The sequence below is a fragment of the Camarhynchus parvulus genome, chromosome Z, assembly GCF_901933205.1.
Source record: "Camarhynchus parvulus chromosome Z, STF_HiC, whole genome shotgun sequence".
Taxonomy (NCBI): Eukaryota; Metazoa; Chordata; class Aves; order Passeriformes; family Thraupidae; genus Camarhynchus; species Camarhynchus parvulus.
In genome coordinates this window covers 67,999,069-68,014,735 of record NC_044601.1, presented here as the reverse complement: position 1 = coordinate 68,014,735, position 15,667 = coordinate 67,999,069, and the positions used below count along the sequence as shown (strand labels likewise).

At 42.8% G+C, this 15,667-nt stretch overlaps 1 protein-coding gene across 2 annotated transcripts in view; it reads left to right on the top strand.

Moving 5' to 3' along the window:
* The first annotated feature begins 1,631 nt into the window (after positions 1 to 1,631).
* Positions 1,632 to 15,667, top strand: part of ST8SIA5 (ST8 alpha-N-acetyl-neuraminide alpha-2,8-sialyltransferase 5) — a 69,143-nt gene continuing 55,107 nt past the window's right edge. For both annotated transcript variants that reach the window (XM_030969235.1, XM_030969233.1), the window contains exon 1: positions 1,632 to 1,667. The gene's annotated coding sequence lies outside the window, so the exon portion shown is untranslated. The remainder of the gene's footprint in view (positions 1,668 to 15,667) is intronic.

Below are 15,667 nucleotides of genomic sequence, written 5' to 3'. Positions count from 1 at the left end.
CTCATCTTCGCTGCTCAGAAGCAGCAGATCTCTTCAGTAGCCCGTGCATGCACATTTACAGCATTTCTGAAACCAAAGCCTTTTGATCTGCTTTGTTTCCTTGGGATAAAACTCTCTGTGAGTTCCCACTCCTGAGATACTCAGTTTGAACTTGCCATTTCTCCTTGATCCTCGAGACTGGGTGAAAACATTGTTCTCACTTTCTTTTTACTGCCTTTTCCATGTGAGGAAACAAAATTTTATCCCTCCTATTCCTGCATATCCCATTGAATCCTGCAAATATATCTGATTTGAGAGTTGTGAAAGCTGGAATATCGTACAGCCATTAATTTCACTGAGTCAGAGTCCAGATTTAGTGGTGGATTTAAACAGGGCGAGTTGTTCAGAGCTTGGAAAAAACATTCTCCAGCTGCTTTTTAAGTCAAGTAAACTGCTAAATTATTACAGAACTGCAAAGGTCTGCTACAGAATTTCAGAGATCTGGCACGGAATTGTATGAGAAAGGGTGTAGTCCTGCAATGTAACTTCTCTTCCACAATCTTATCTGCATGAATGTCTGTAATCAAGCTCACACATTCATCCAGCTTTAAAACTTCAAATGCAATTTGCGGTGCGAAATGTGATGTAGAGTTGATAAGGCAGGGACATTTCTCCAGAAGTCATCAGCAATCTGCTGTGAGTGCTCAGTCTCGCTGCAGATCTGCACCCGAGGCTTTTTGCAGGAGCAGAAAAATGCTTTGTGCAGTGTGTTAAACAAACAGCAGCAGTCAGTCCTGGCCTCAATCAGATATTAAGATAATAACCCAGATTCTGAAAATTTTAACCTGTTTTGTGCTGCCACTATACATAACTGAGTGGCCCCAAACAGGTCTGTGTTTGAATCCAGTTGCTCATGAGGTGGTTTGCAGGACTACCCTGTAGATCCAGCATTTAACTAAAAGTTATGCAGGTAATTTATTTCACCAGCACACCCTCTGCCCCTTGTTTCCTTGGTTTTTTTCCTTTTTTTTCTTTATTTTTTTCTTTTTAGCACTCATGCACATAAAAAAGTTGCATGGATTTAAAATTTTAGATTTAGAATCATGTTATTTTGAGAGAAATAATCCCCTTTAAAAATGGTTTAAATGTTTCTTATGGATATGAAAATAAAGTCTGATAGGAGAAATGCTCCTTTGAGAAGTTTTATTGACTTCAGGGGATTTCAGTCCCACTGGAGTAACTGAGAGATCTGTTTCTAGAAAAGGAAGGGGATTTAGCTCAAGAAAGAGGCTTCCCTCAACACAAACAGCTGTTTCTTGTCACATAAGAGAGGAAAGCTGCAAAAGAAATGGGGCATCAAGCACAGAGTGAATAAAACTGCTGCTTCTCTGCAAACATCCCTTGCAAAGTCTGGAGCATAGGAGGGTTTTCCAGCTCATGATGCAAGAGCCGTGGGCTGGGCTGAAACTTGACATCAGGAGGAAGCTGAAATCCAGCATTGGTGGAAGCTGCCCGTGATGCAGAGGTGAAGGCTGGATCTGGCTCGACGATCCGGGAGGGAAGAGGGGCACAACCCGTGCTCCAAAGAGCCAGAGAAGCCGGAGGAGCCCGTGAGTGACAGTGGAGGAGAAACACAGAGAAAGGGGCAGCCTGGCAAAATAGGAGGGCAGCCACAGCATGTGTGGAAGGTAAATAAGCAGTCACAGTAAATTAAGGGGCAATTTGATTGCAAAGCGCCAGGTTGCCGCTGCTCTCCTAGTCTGGCTGGATTTCTTGCAGAGGGTATGTGCTGCTCTCTGCTCGGCACGTTTCTGACCCATTCCCACGAGTTTTACGGGAAACCCGGCTCCACAGCCATCTGCATTAATCTGAAAGCTGGGTTAAAAACTGTGAGTCAACTCCAAACACAAAGGAATTAAGTTTTTTCAAATGGTAATTTTTCTCTCTAAAGCAAAATACCCTTGTTATGTCAGGAAGTGGGAGTTCAGATGCAGGCATGGCACATCTGTAAGATGCATGCGTGCTATGGGAGGGGGAACTGAAAGCTAAAGATCTCTTGCAATTATGTACAGAACTTCACCGTGGACTTAGGTTGCTTCCTTTAGATGTGGTAGCAAGCTGCTAACACCTGCAGGTAACGGAGTTGCCAAAAAATCCTCGGAGTACTTGAATAATTCTAATAATAGTTTCATATGTTAAGAGAATGGTGTGAAATTGTAGAAGTAGGAAAGAAAGAGGGATCATAATGGAGACTGGCTGTGTGATGAAGTGTAAACAAATCAGAAGTCAAATTAAGTCCTATTTAATCTGACTCAGAGCTGATTTGCCTCAACATGATTTCTGTGGGGTTGTAGGGTGTTTTCTCCTGTGTTACCTAAATAGAATTTGAGCACTGTGCAGATGCTACCGAGTTAATCAAAGAAATGTTCATTTGAGCACGAGCATGAGTTTTCAGGGATGAGTGCTTAGGGTGTTTGCTGAGGCTGCAGCTTATGCAGAACCCCATCAAACCAAATAGCAGGCAGGTGATCCTGTGTGGGGTGGAGATGGGAGGAGAAGGAGCCGGTGTCTTGGCACCTGACCCCACAAATGTGACACTGGCTCTGTCCTTGGAGAAAGATAATTAAGATATTGTTCTCTGGTTTCAAGTAAATCTCTTACCTAGGATCTATTATCTACTTCCCACCAGTTTGCTGGGAGATTGTGGTAATAAATCTCTCCATCACGTGCAGGGGAGGCTGATAGCAGCACTGCACCTCTCTGCCATTACACGCTCTAATTGCATGCAAGGTTTTCAAGGGTGCAGAGACGTCATGGAACAGAGAGAAAGACAAAAGCCAAGATTAAAAAAAAAAAAAACAACAACAACAACAACAACAACAACAACAACAACAACAACAAAAAACGAGATGGACCAGGAGCAGATCAGATAAAACACAACAGACAAAATGCAGCCTGTTTCATGGGCAAAAGGAGAATACTCAGCTATCCCTGCAAGTGTGTCAGAAGTCACAAACAGAGGCTGCAGTAATTGCAATTAATTGCACTCCAGAGGGATGACGCAGCACCCACGGCCTATTACAGCTTTATTTTGAAGAACATAATGACTCCCCAGCCACCCACTGGCCCTGTGCTCAGCGCTGTTTGACAGGAGGGTTATGCACATAGCTCCCTTCTCAGAAGACTTTTCCACAGGTACATCGGTTTGAAGGATTTGATGGACTAATTATTTGTATTATTTTAAATCAACAGTAACCAAACAAGTAGATTTTTTGCTCAAAAATTATCCAAATTTCAGACAGACACCAAATAAGCTTGCTTTAAAGTCAATGTACAGAAGCACCTAAACCTGTTTCTAGAATAACTCTGATATTTCTAGGGCATATCAATATGTGTATGAATCATGGTTTTGAAAGACTGCAACTTTTTTAGATTAAGCTGTTTAAGGAACAAAGGGATGTTTGACCACCAGTCTTAGTTTCCTCCAAATCTAAATCTCTGCTTTTGCAGAGTGATTTTATTCTTGGCTTTTATTATGTTTACTTTAATATTAACTTACTTTTAGGAGTTAACCTCATGTTTCAGGCATAAGTGTTTTTTAAAGTATTGAAAAGCAGCAGTGTTTTCTTGTCAGAAAAAATGATAAAATGGGAATAGTCAGTATTTGCATTTATATAGCATCTTCCCTCATAGGACATGGAAGTGCTTTGAAAATACCAAGTTGCCCAAGATGAAAAGGATTTGTGATAGCTACAGATCTATCACTGACTGCAGTGAATGCAATGAAGTAGGTGCACCCAGGAGCCTCAGAGCTCCAGGATTTACATGGAAACAAACCTTGGAAAAATGGAAAGCAGCCTGTCTCATAAAATAAGTCAATTGTTCATTCTCTGACCCTTGGTAGGGGGCTTTGGATGGCACCTGGGGAGCCATGCAAGAAGAGAGGGACAAGCTTAAGTTGTTACAGAGTTCCCAGATAGCTCAAGTCTAACTGTGTAGAGCTTCCAAAGAACATATTGTTATAGGATTGAATTAGAATAGCCTCCTTTTTTTTATTGGGTTTGATGAATTTACGTCTACCTCATTTTCAGAACAGCTTTTACTTGGAAACTATTTTTTAAATTGGTGTGTGGGAGGCTTGCTAGGTCACTTGAAAATGACAGACTAGAGGTGTAATCAATAGTTCATTTCTGGGAAAGAGTGAGCCAAAGGAGGTGATGCAGGGCAGGTGAATTGCTCTAATAGGATTCAGAGTCACAGAACAAGAAAATTACTTTTTATTGTGTTTGCCCATCATTATCAGTTCTAACTCTTAGTGTTTATTTATTAACTTTCCAATTATTTCCCAAAGAAACAGGATGCAATTGCTTTACAAAACTCTCAAGAATGTGATTCTTGCTATTTGGGTATTAGGACATGCTGTAAAATATTTAATTTTTTTGATTATAACTCAATGCCGTCTCTATTAGGAAAATTAACTTTAATTAGTGCAAAAATCCCACCTCACTAGTGTTCCCACTGAGTCTCTCTGGGTCTTACCAGCAAGGATGTGGAGCCATCAAGGAGTTTCCTTCTCCCTTTTCCAAGAAGAGGAAGAGAGGTACAACTTCAGAAGTGAAATCTCACACTAATGTCTTTGACCTTTAAAGTCTGAAATTCTGGTGTGACAAGTTTAAATGCTAATAATATTTTTGGTGTTCTTAGCTAGTTGTGTAGTTTCAGCAAAATGCCACATTTTGAACCTCTAAGACTGGGCAGATGATAATTTCTGGTTTGTGAACTCAGTTATATATATCCCAGCTTGAGATCTGAGAAGGAAATAGCTGTTGGCCTGTTTTTCCTGGCAATGTGAGAACTGTGTGCTCAGTTATCAGTTCTGTTTTGCTGCTGCTCCTGTCAATATCTTGTAAATGATTTTGCAAGTAAAAATGATGTGTGACCATCTTTGTTGGGGGGAATGCATGTTCCATGTGATCCTGGCAAGCTGTCAATATTTTGTAGCTCCCAAACTATCAAATGCTATCTTTTAAAGAGCTTTCTTATTTTTTCAGTAATACTAATTTTCCAGTTAATTCTAAAACTCTATTACTTTAAATATTTAAATTCTGATATATTTTTCAGTGTCCTAGTAAGGGACTTTTGTTGAGCAATTGTCTATCCTTGCTTAAGTAATGTTATTTACGACATTTCAAGCATGCAACATTCTGTTCTGAAAAGAACTGCAGAATCATGCAGTTTTAGTGGATGGATATGCTCGTACTTATTGATGTAAAGATAACCATAAATGAAGGACCTCAAGTTCTTCATAAGAAGTTCTTCATAAACTCAAGTTCTTCATAAACTAAGAACCTCAAGTTCAATGGATAACTAAATTTTTGAAATAAGACTGACAGCTGGTGAAATTTTCTTAGCATGGGCAGCTTCCTGGACCTGCAGTTGAAACTGATACCCTTCCCAGTTAGGCAGCTAATGAGAAAAATATCAGTTTCAAAGAGCAGATTAAGAGCAGGGCAGATGCCTGTCCACTTCACACCTCAGTAGATCTGTTTGGCAAGAAGGTTTTATTCTTAACGATGAAAAAAAATACTGCTGTGTTATATGTTGAAGTAATTCACAGCTTCTGGTGGCCTATGCTCCTGAATTAAAATCACCAAAACCCCCAGGACTGTTGTTATTTGCAAAAAAGATTGAGCTTAGCACAGGTGACATGACTCCTACTGCTTTTCACCTAAGCTTTGGCTATCTCTCAAGGCCTGGAACAGAATGAGAGACATTATAAGTAAGGTAAATTAATATCAGTACTTTTCAATATCTGAACAAAAAAAAAAAGGTTTACTTAGGGCTAAAAGGAAATTGCTCATGATCCTGGAATACACCAGATTTTCTGGGCAACAAATCAAACTATTTTTATATGTTTTTTTTTCACTGAAATATAGATAGATAGATAGATAGATAGATAGATAGATAGATAGACAGACAGACAGACAGATAGATAGATAGATAGATAGATAGATAGATAGATAGATAGATAGATAGAAAAGGAAAGAAAATCCATCCTGAGAAAATTTACTAAAGTTTAAATTTCAAGGCAAATTTATTAAGTGGGAGCATTCATTCAACATTACAACAGGCTGCTAGGAGGAACTGTGGAATTTCCTTGGAGACACACGCAGACCGTCACTGGAAAAGGCTCTGAGCAAACTGCCACAGTTTCAGGTGGGCCTTCTCCAGATGGCACTGAGTAGGAATAGAGGATCACCATAAGTTCCTGCCTTGCATAAATTGTCCCTGCCTGTGGCAGGGGTGGATTCAGATGGGATATTGGGAAAGAATTGCTGGCTGGCAGGGTGGGCAGGCACTGGCACAGAGTGCCCAGAGCAGCTGTGGCTGCTTCTGGATCCCTGAAAGTGTCCAAGGTCAGGTTGGACAGGGCTTGGAGCAACCTGGGATAGTGGAAGGTGTCCCTGCCTGTGACAATGGATGGCACTGGATGAGCTTCAAGGTCCCTTCCCGCCCAAACCATTCTGAGATCCCGTGATGAGATCAGAGTTCCAGCTTCTTTACAAAAACTACGTGACTAAGATAGAATATCCTCCTAACATTTCATCTACATCATTCATCTTTTAGGTTAAAACCATTTGTCTTGTCCTGTCACTATCTGTCCTTATAAAAAATTGCTCTCCATCTCTTTTATCAGGCCCCCCTGGAGGCCCTGGCAGGGGCTCTGAGGTGTCCCTGGAGCCTTCTCTTGTGCAGCTGAGCAGCCCCAGCTGTGCCAGGCTGGCTCCAGAGCAGAGGGGCTCCAGCCCTGGCAGCATCTCCGTGGCCTCCTCTGCACTGGCTGCAGCAGCTCCAGCTCCTTGTGCTGTTGGAGCCAGGGCTGGGGCAGCTCTGCAGGTGGGCTCTCACCTGAGCCCAGGGGCAGAATCCCCTCTGTCAACCTGTTGCCATATCTAAACTGATAATTTAAGCAGTCTCTGGAGTGAGTGGGGCTGATGAGCACACCCAAGGGCTGATTTGCCTGACTAGCTGCCTTAAAAAACAACTTTTCCAGAGATGCCTGCTCTCCTCTGCTGTTTATAGCACGTGTTTTCTGAACAGCTTTTCTACAGATCTATCACCAAGAGAGAGCTAATATTCTATCAGAAGAACTCTGGCTTTTATGCACCACAGTCATGTTCTGTACAGGCCCAGGGCACATTTCAAGCTGGACTTAATTTTTTATAAATTTTGGTTCAGAAAAAGCACAGAATATATCCTTAATTAGATGTAGATGTAACATACAATTATATTATATATAATAATAATGATATACGCATAGAGCATTAATCAGATTTTTTTATTTGCCACTTTTAATATAATATGCCTTTTCTTTTGAAGTCTTTCTGTATAATGTGACATCCAGAAAACTGTTTTCCTCCTATTTGCAATAAACAGAGCAGTGACAGGTAAAGCAATCTGGTGCCTGAACTCTGGAAGGTGAACATGTGAAGAGAGGACATTGGATCATCAACTTTAGCATCTGAGTAGATTTTGTTGTGGTTTTTTTTTTTTTTGTTTTGTTTGTTTTTGTTTTGTTTTGTGTTTTGTTTCTGTTTTGGTTTGTGTGGTTTTTTGTTTTGGTTTGTTTGGGGGTTTTTTGGGGTTTTTTTTTGGAATGCAATTTTCTTTGTATAATGTATTATTTGGAGCTTAGATATTTGAGGGAGTAGAAATTGCATTACTATTTTCTGTTAAGAACTATCAGAGTAAAACAAAAATAGTAGTTCTCCTTAATCTACATATGGGACATTCTGTTGGTTCACAGAGAAACCATTAAGGTAGGATTTGAAGAAAACAAATGAAAAAATATAATGAAGTAGAGTTGGAGGCAAAATCTCTTATAGAAGCCTCTGAGGGTAAGTGAGTAACCCTAAACATTATCTGGATTTGAGGTGGAGGTTCTCATTATTGATTGTGGACCTAGGAATTGAGCCTAATAGAATGCAGAGTATTAAATGATACAAAGTAATTTTAGAGATGTGACGTAGTGTTTTCAGCCTACATAATACTTTAATCCTCAGACCTACTATTCTAAAAGTATCAGCTGGTGTTAATCAGGAATGCTCGCAGCAGGGATTGGAATGGCCAGTTCACTCCTTTTTTTTCCAATCAAATTCTGCTCTCAGCCACACTGCTGTCCTGTGTACTTGTGAAGGTAGGATTTGGTACATCATTTGATCTTCTTTTTGACTGCAAGCCAAATGAAAAACTGTGTTTGACTTGCCTGTGGTACAAGCTGGTTAGATTTCCCTTTAGATATTCACTAGCCTGTATAAACCAAACCATTTCATAGGTGTTTTAGAATGTGTTTTCAGCGTGTTTTTAAGGGATCTGGACAAAGCTGAGTCATTATTCCTAGCCTTGTCCTGTGTTGGAGTGGTTCCATAGGATGGGGGATTTTTCAGTTTGGCTGAAAAATCTGTGTTTGTGCGTCTGACTCCCAGGTACCCTCCCACCCTCTTCCAGCTTTTCCCCCTGAGTTTTCCTTATGCAGGGCAGGAGAGACTATGCTGGGATTCTGACTTAGTCCCTCCTGGGGACAGGCAGGAAGGCAGGCAGTGTGTCACTTGCTGAGTGACACAATTTTGACATCACTGTCTTTAGGTACATCTCTTTGGTGACTAAAATGATGCACACCATCCTTTCTGAGTCAGGTGATCTCTTTCCCTGAGGCTGTAAGGAGCTGCCTAAGTGTGAAGATAAGCAGAGTCCTTGTCTCCCCCAACAGCTTGGCTCTGCTTCTGCTCATAATAGATGACTCTCCAGACTCTGAGAAAGATCTATTGCCTCTTAATGTGAGGCCAACACTTGGGCAATTCCCACAGTCAGTGGCTGTGGGTTGTCGTGTGAGGCCTTTCCCAGTCAGACAATGAGCTATCTGTCTTCTTTTTGCTGGAAGGGAACAAATAATAATAACTTGCCGTAGCCAGGGTTGAGCCATTGCATGAGCACACTAAAGGTCCTTCACCCCAAGGATGGACTGAAAGCCTCATAAACTTGATACCAGTTCTGGATGTTGAAAGTTTGCCCAGCTGGACCTGGTTTGTCTGGTTCTCTGGTTCACAGGATCCCAGAATCCCAGACTGGATAAGTTTGGAAGGGACTAGAGGGAGTCAATCTGGTGCCACATCCCTGCTCCAGCAGAATCATCTCACAATACAGGGCACAGGATTGTATCCAGAAGGATCTGGAATATCCCCTGGGAGGGAGACTCTACACCCTCTCTGTTTCAGGGCTGGGACACTGCCCAGGGCAGAAGTTGTGCCTCCTGTGCAGGGGAATTGCTGGGCTCAGTCCCTGTCTGTGGCTCTGGTGCCATTGCTGGGCCTGGAGCAGATCCTGGGCCCTGCTCTGACCCTCCTTGCACACAGGGACAGCCAGGGACAGCCAGGGCTGAGGATGCCTCTCAGCTGGGGCTCCTCTCCAGGCTGAACAGCCCCAGCTCCCTCAGCATTTCTGTACAGGAGATGCTCCAGTCCCTCCATCATCTGTGTCACCCACCCCTGGGCCTACTCCAGGAGCTCTCTTTGCATGGATGAAGTAAAGGACACCTCTGGCTGCCCATTTTCCTGTGCTGGCGTATCTCTTTCTGACCCATATTAAAAACCTCCGCTGCACACTCGCATGTCCTGAAATTCCCAGGGCATGCTGTGCAGTTTTCCATGTGCAGGGATGCTGGGTGGATGTGCAGGAGCTGCAGTGCAATAGACCTTTGCAATGGGAAAGGTTCATCACCACAGTGTTGTTGTAAAGGTTTTTAGTAATGGAATGCCATGGGTGAATTTTTCGTCCCCTCTATCTAGATGATATTTCATTTATGATCAGGGATCCTTGCTTTTCAAGAGTTGATTCCTTTCCAGCTCACGGCTGAAGACTTAAAAAATAAAGTTCACATCTTGTTAGCTTATTGTCATTTTGAGAACTCATCCTTCTGAAACCCAGGGTTATAATTTTGCCTGAATCTCACATTGTATAATAGGGAAGAGTTTGTGCCCTTCAGAGTGGCCTTAAATAGCAGTAGCACAAAGAAAGCAATCAGATGCCATTAGCAGCCTTCTGTTGGATTAATGGCCAGCAAAATCTGGTGAAGATGCCTGGAGCTTTCTAGCATCACTGTTGTGACTTTGTACATAATTGCCCACGAGCAGCTACACAAGATCCAGCTCTGTTACTCAACATCCAGCCCAGCACAGCACAGTCCCCCGCACATCCCTCCCCACAGCCTTCCCAAGGGAATGCAGTGCCTCTCCTGAGGGGACACAGCAAGGCAGAAGCTCTCCTGTGCTTAAAATCCTCCATCTCTATGTGGCTCTTGGGCTTTCTGTCCTGCACTCTTGCGTGACGCTTCTTTATCCTCCTGCCTGCTTGAGCTGGACTGGCTTTGCTGGAGAACCAGCCTGTGGTGTGTAAAAATAAAGAGATGCGATGCGATGCTGTCCGAAGATTTCAGTGGGGTTTGCTTGAGAATGCCACAAGTCACATTTTCAGGCCATCACTTTGCAAGCATTTCCAGCTCACAGAAAGCGGCACCACTGCCAAAAACGTCCAGCCTTCTCACCCCTTCATCTCCAAATTCCAGCGTAGCATCCCTTCTCCTGATTTTGCGTCTGTTTTTTTGTAGGGAAGCTGAGCCATCTGACAACTAACCTTTAAAATTCTTTTCCTGCTGGCCTTATTTTAAACTGGATTGCCTCTCAGTTAATCATGGAAAACCCATGCAAAAACTAATGCTGTGCAAGATGAGGAGCAGTGCAACAACAAACACAGGTGGCTGAGAGCAGGACAGGTTTGATTTTTCCATTGGTATTCCAGTTTAAGCTAGGTTGTAGTAGTGCTTGTAGCGATGCAGCTTCATGTTTCCTTCATTAAAAAGCCACTCTGCCCTGGCACACCATGAACTTTTCCATAAAATAATGTAGTCTGGAACAGCTAGTTAGAACTGTTTGAGAAAGTGGTAGTTTTTAAAATTTTACTTTTAATTAGGACCCATTAGACCAGATGCTGCACTTTCATTAAGCAACTCTACAGATGTACAAGAATCAAAGAAAACCCTATCTGCACCTAAAATATAATATAATGATATAATTCAGTCCCTCCCAGAGTCAGAAGATGCTGTTTCACCCCGGGGTAACTTGCAAGCAGGTGCACAGACCGGGCTGCAGACGCAGAAATTGTGAGGGGAGGAGGAGAGGCCTTTGACAACCTCCCCAAGCTGGGAGGCAAAGGTCAGAGAGGGGAAGGGAGCTGCTGTACTTTGGATGTTCAACTTGTCAGAGTTTGTTTAGTGAAAAAAACAGGAATATTTCCCAAAGCTCCTCTTCTGGGCACATCTGTTATTTTTTCGGTAAATGAACTGAAACAACAAAGGGGGAGGAAAGTTAACTCCCTAATGTCACACATGGAGAAGGAGTCATGTCCCTTTCTGGTTATCAGATTCTGATTGTGTTTGGGGGAAACGTCAGCCCCTAGTCCACCCTGAACAAAGATGTTCCCAGTAGCAAGTTTAGAAGAGGATGATACCATGGGACCTTTGCAAAACAGGATCTGACCAGCTCCTGGGAACGTCTTACACCCACCTCAGTGTCTCTGATACTGATGCAACTCATCTTTAACTTGAGCGGGATTTTCAGGAGGAAACATGGATTTTTTTGCAGTGATAGTCTGTCTGAAAATCCCCTTCCTTTTTTACCTCTCACCAAGCACCTGTAAAAGACTGGAGCCCAAGCAAAATGAGTGTGGGGTTTGAGGCAACAACAGCTCCACCAGGCCTGAAACAGGAAAGGGAGCAGGGAAAACAGGACAATGTCACTTGGAGGGGAGCAGAAACTCATCTGCACTAGAAAACGTCTCCTAAAGAGCACAATCTCTCTTCTGTGCTTGCTGCCAATTGTACTTGATTAATCAGGTTTCTGTGGGGGTGTTTTCCTTCGCTCCATCCCTAACAGCATATTTTTCCATAAGTGATCTGAATCTTGTTGCAGATATCTCATTGCCTGTGAGATCATGACTCTTCCAAACGGTTGCAACATTTTGCTCTCAGAAATGAAGAAAATTCTGGTTGAAAAAAACCCACCAGTACAATTGTCGGGGCATTGGTCACACAAAGGTGTTTGTTCTTTTAAAAGTAATCAGTGTGAGCTTTCCTCCCCAACAAAAAGATGGGGGGGAGAGTTAATCTGGCCTTGCTCCTGCGGAGCTGGCTGAAGATTTCCTGCTGGAGTCTATGAGATAGTTTCAAACCAGGGAGCATTTCTGTGCCACACACCTGTGCCAACAGCTCCCCCACCTCGACACAGACAGATGCAGCAGAAAGCCCCATTCACTCTGGGGAAAACACATTTTATAGTAGCATCCCATCCCCCAGCCAAATGGGATCAAGCTGAGGCAGCTGCAGTCCAGGTCCCATGAGGAATACTACAAAAAGTGCAATTAAAATAATTAGTTAATGCCTTTTTATCCGGGATGGTAACAAATAGGGAAAAGAGCTTGAAATAGCTATTCTACATATCAGTCCAGTATGGTACTGGATGCTTCCCAGGATTGCTCTAAGCTTTCCCCAGGGCTTTAAAAGCTTGTGGGTAGTGCTTGGCCACTTGCTGGATTAAAAATCTCTATTACTGATGGTAGCAGGGGTAGGTTAAAGCTACTTGAGCAGTAGATATTGCTGTGAGAACAAAACAAGTGAGTCTGAGTTTGTAATAAAATGATTTAGATTGCCATTCCTCCCTAGGAAATCAAGATTGCTTCCCATTGATTTAAACATGTACTGGCTTAAGCTCTTGATTAAGCAAAATTTGCCCAATGATTCAACTTTATGGGGGATGCATGAACAAAAAAATACATGGCCAAATACATCCCTGGCACAACTCAGTGAAATCTGGCATTTACCCAGCTGTTAGCTGCTTGTTGATTGAGGATTTCTCTGCTAGCCTTCAAATGGTGCAATAAATGAAGATTTCTTTTGCAGGCATTCTTTTCCTGAAGTGTTCAAGGCAAATAAAGCACTGAACCAGGAACTTTAGCCCCAGCAAACTGTATTTGTTATTGCCACAGCAGGTGATATTTATTCTGCAGCCAAGTGAGATGGCCAAAGGGTGAAATATAACCTAGAAATCAGGGCAGACTCTCTTAATAATCTTTAGATCCTCTGATTTCACTCTGAGATTTCATCCAGGGGCCAAATTATGCAAACATTAGGTTTTTTTCATTTTATATTCCTGTCGTCATTCCCTGCAATCCCTGTGGGGTAACCTGCAGGTCAGGCATCTTATTAAAGAACATGAAAATACAGAATAATATGGAATAATAAATGCTTCAGGTCATGCAAGCTGTCCCTGTGTCCCACCTCCGTGGCAGATGAATACAGAATAGCTGAGCTGAAGGAAGTCTGAGTGGCTCACACACATTCTGAGGCGTTCATATGCAGTCTGTGAAACTGCCAATGATCTTACTCTTTGCATGGCTCATCAGAGCAGATTTTGAAGCTCACTAAGCACTTTGGTTTGTGGCAGCGTGGTCCAAAAGCTACCTTCTATAGAACTGGCCATTTCCTTTTCATAGTTTCAAATAATTTCCCTTTTATAATTTCACATTATTTGATTTTTCTTGCTTTTAAAATTATTTCAGTTCTGTGAGACCTGTTATTTTAAAGTATCTCCTTCTCTTATGTTGTGTGGAAATATAACTCCCCCCATCTCCTCATCCCAGACCATTTTTTGATGTCACTGAGGGGGAAGAAGTACCCAAGGTTTGCTTCGTTTTCCTTTTGTCTATGAGTGGAAGGTTAACAGCAGAAGAGGGAAGAAGGGTTAGCAAAGGGGAGTGCTAGTCATGTGGACAGAATGCCAGCAGCAAAGCTGGCACATGTTGTTCCATTCACATGGAAGTATGTTTTATTCATTTTGTGATGATCACCTACAGTAGCTATGGGAGAGAAACAAGAGGACCAGGGTAAAAGTGGAAATCTGGGTAAAATTCTGTAGCTTTTTCCTCCTTTGGTGGTAGGTGGTTGCAGGAAGTGTGATTTTCTGTGACATTTTCACTGGATTTAAGACTGGCACTTTGAGTGGATTAAATCTTAAGGGGAAAACAATCATAGCTCCCTTCCTGATGTTATTTTCCTGACATCAGCTTGTTTCCGTGCTGTTTTCGCACTTGGCCCTCTTGCCATCCCACCTGCAGCTGAAATGGTCATCCAAAGCTCCTGTTATACTCAGGAAAGAAAAAGGTGGTTTTGGGATGTGACTCATTTGACATATCTTCGGGATGCTTTGGGATTCAAAGAGCTCTTATTCTCCATGGAGCATGTTGACTAAATCCCAGCTAAGTGCCTGGAGGGTTTTGGTGAGTGTAGGCACATTCATTGGTGGTGGGAGTCAGACTCATCTCTCTTCAGTGCTGGCAACATGAAGATTTCTTGTTTTCCAAGAGCTGTGCTTGATGCTTGTGCATCTTCAGCAGGCATGACAAGGAACTGGGGATGGGATTGCGTAGGGAGGTGGATCCTGTGCTCAGTCGGGTGGATCCTGCTCTTGCAAGAGCGAGATCTTAGGATCTTAAACTGGCACAATCATATGTTAAAAGGCAGCAGGGATTTTTTTGTTGTTGTTTTTTGTTTTGGTTTGGTTTTTTGCCTTATACAGTAAGTGGAAATTTGTCCTTGCTCCTTCTGCAGTACACCTGCAAGGCCAAGAAGTGCTCTGATTGCTGGTTCAGAAATGAGGGAAGAGGTGCTGAGGAGGGCAGAGACGCCCACCTGTGCTGCATATGAGCTGGCTAGGTGGCAGATGACTCCCCCTCAGCGTGCAGCAGCCACAGTTCAGGTGCTGGAAGCAGCCATCCTATCACAGAAATCCCATCTTGCCTTGCCAAGCCAGCCTGGAGTCCCCAGCACTGTGGTGCAGCTGTGCCTGGAATCAGGGAGGAAGCCTGGTAAGACATGGAGATGAACCCAAACCTACAGCTAATTAGGAAATGATAGTTAGGGTTGCTGTCCCCACTCCAATGAAGATAAGGATGGACTTGGTTTTTTAGCCTGCTGAGAGGAAGTTCAGGGTTTTACATTAAAATAAGACAGTTCTTCAAAAGCAGCAAAATCATTAACTATTCTTTAATTGAAGCTTTTACATATAATATTAATAACCTGTTAAAGCCAATGGGGCGTGAAACGTTTGGAACTGTAGCTTGAAATCACGTTGGATGGATATTGAACTGTGACTTTTTGTAGCTGTGTAACTCTTCACTAGCTGCTGGGGAGATAAAACTGCTAACAGGAACACATTAATTTCTGGAGCACAGACGTGTTGTGATGGGAGAGTGGAGATTGCAAGGACAGGCAGTGGGTACAAAATGCAGAGTTAATGGCTTTTCTGCCTATTTTAGGGGAGGTGATGTGCTGGTTCCAGGCGGCAGCTGGTGAACTAAGAGCTCTGTGTAGAAAACTGGTCAGAACTTGCAGGGATTTTCCAGGTGCGTGGCCCAGAGCAAGGTGTGTATTCCTGTGGAACTGGTGACTGTCTTAGCTAAGGTGATGTGTCACAGCACAGTGTTTGTTGTGAAAACACTGATTTTTGCAGTGCCAGCTGGTTCTGCTTCATCAACTGGAAGGAGAAGTGCTGTGGAAAAAAGTTTGTCCTTCCTTTGTCCA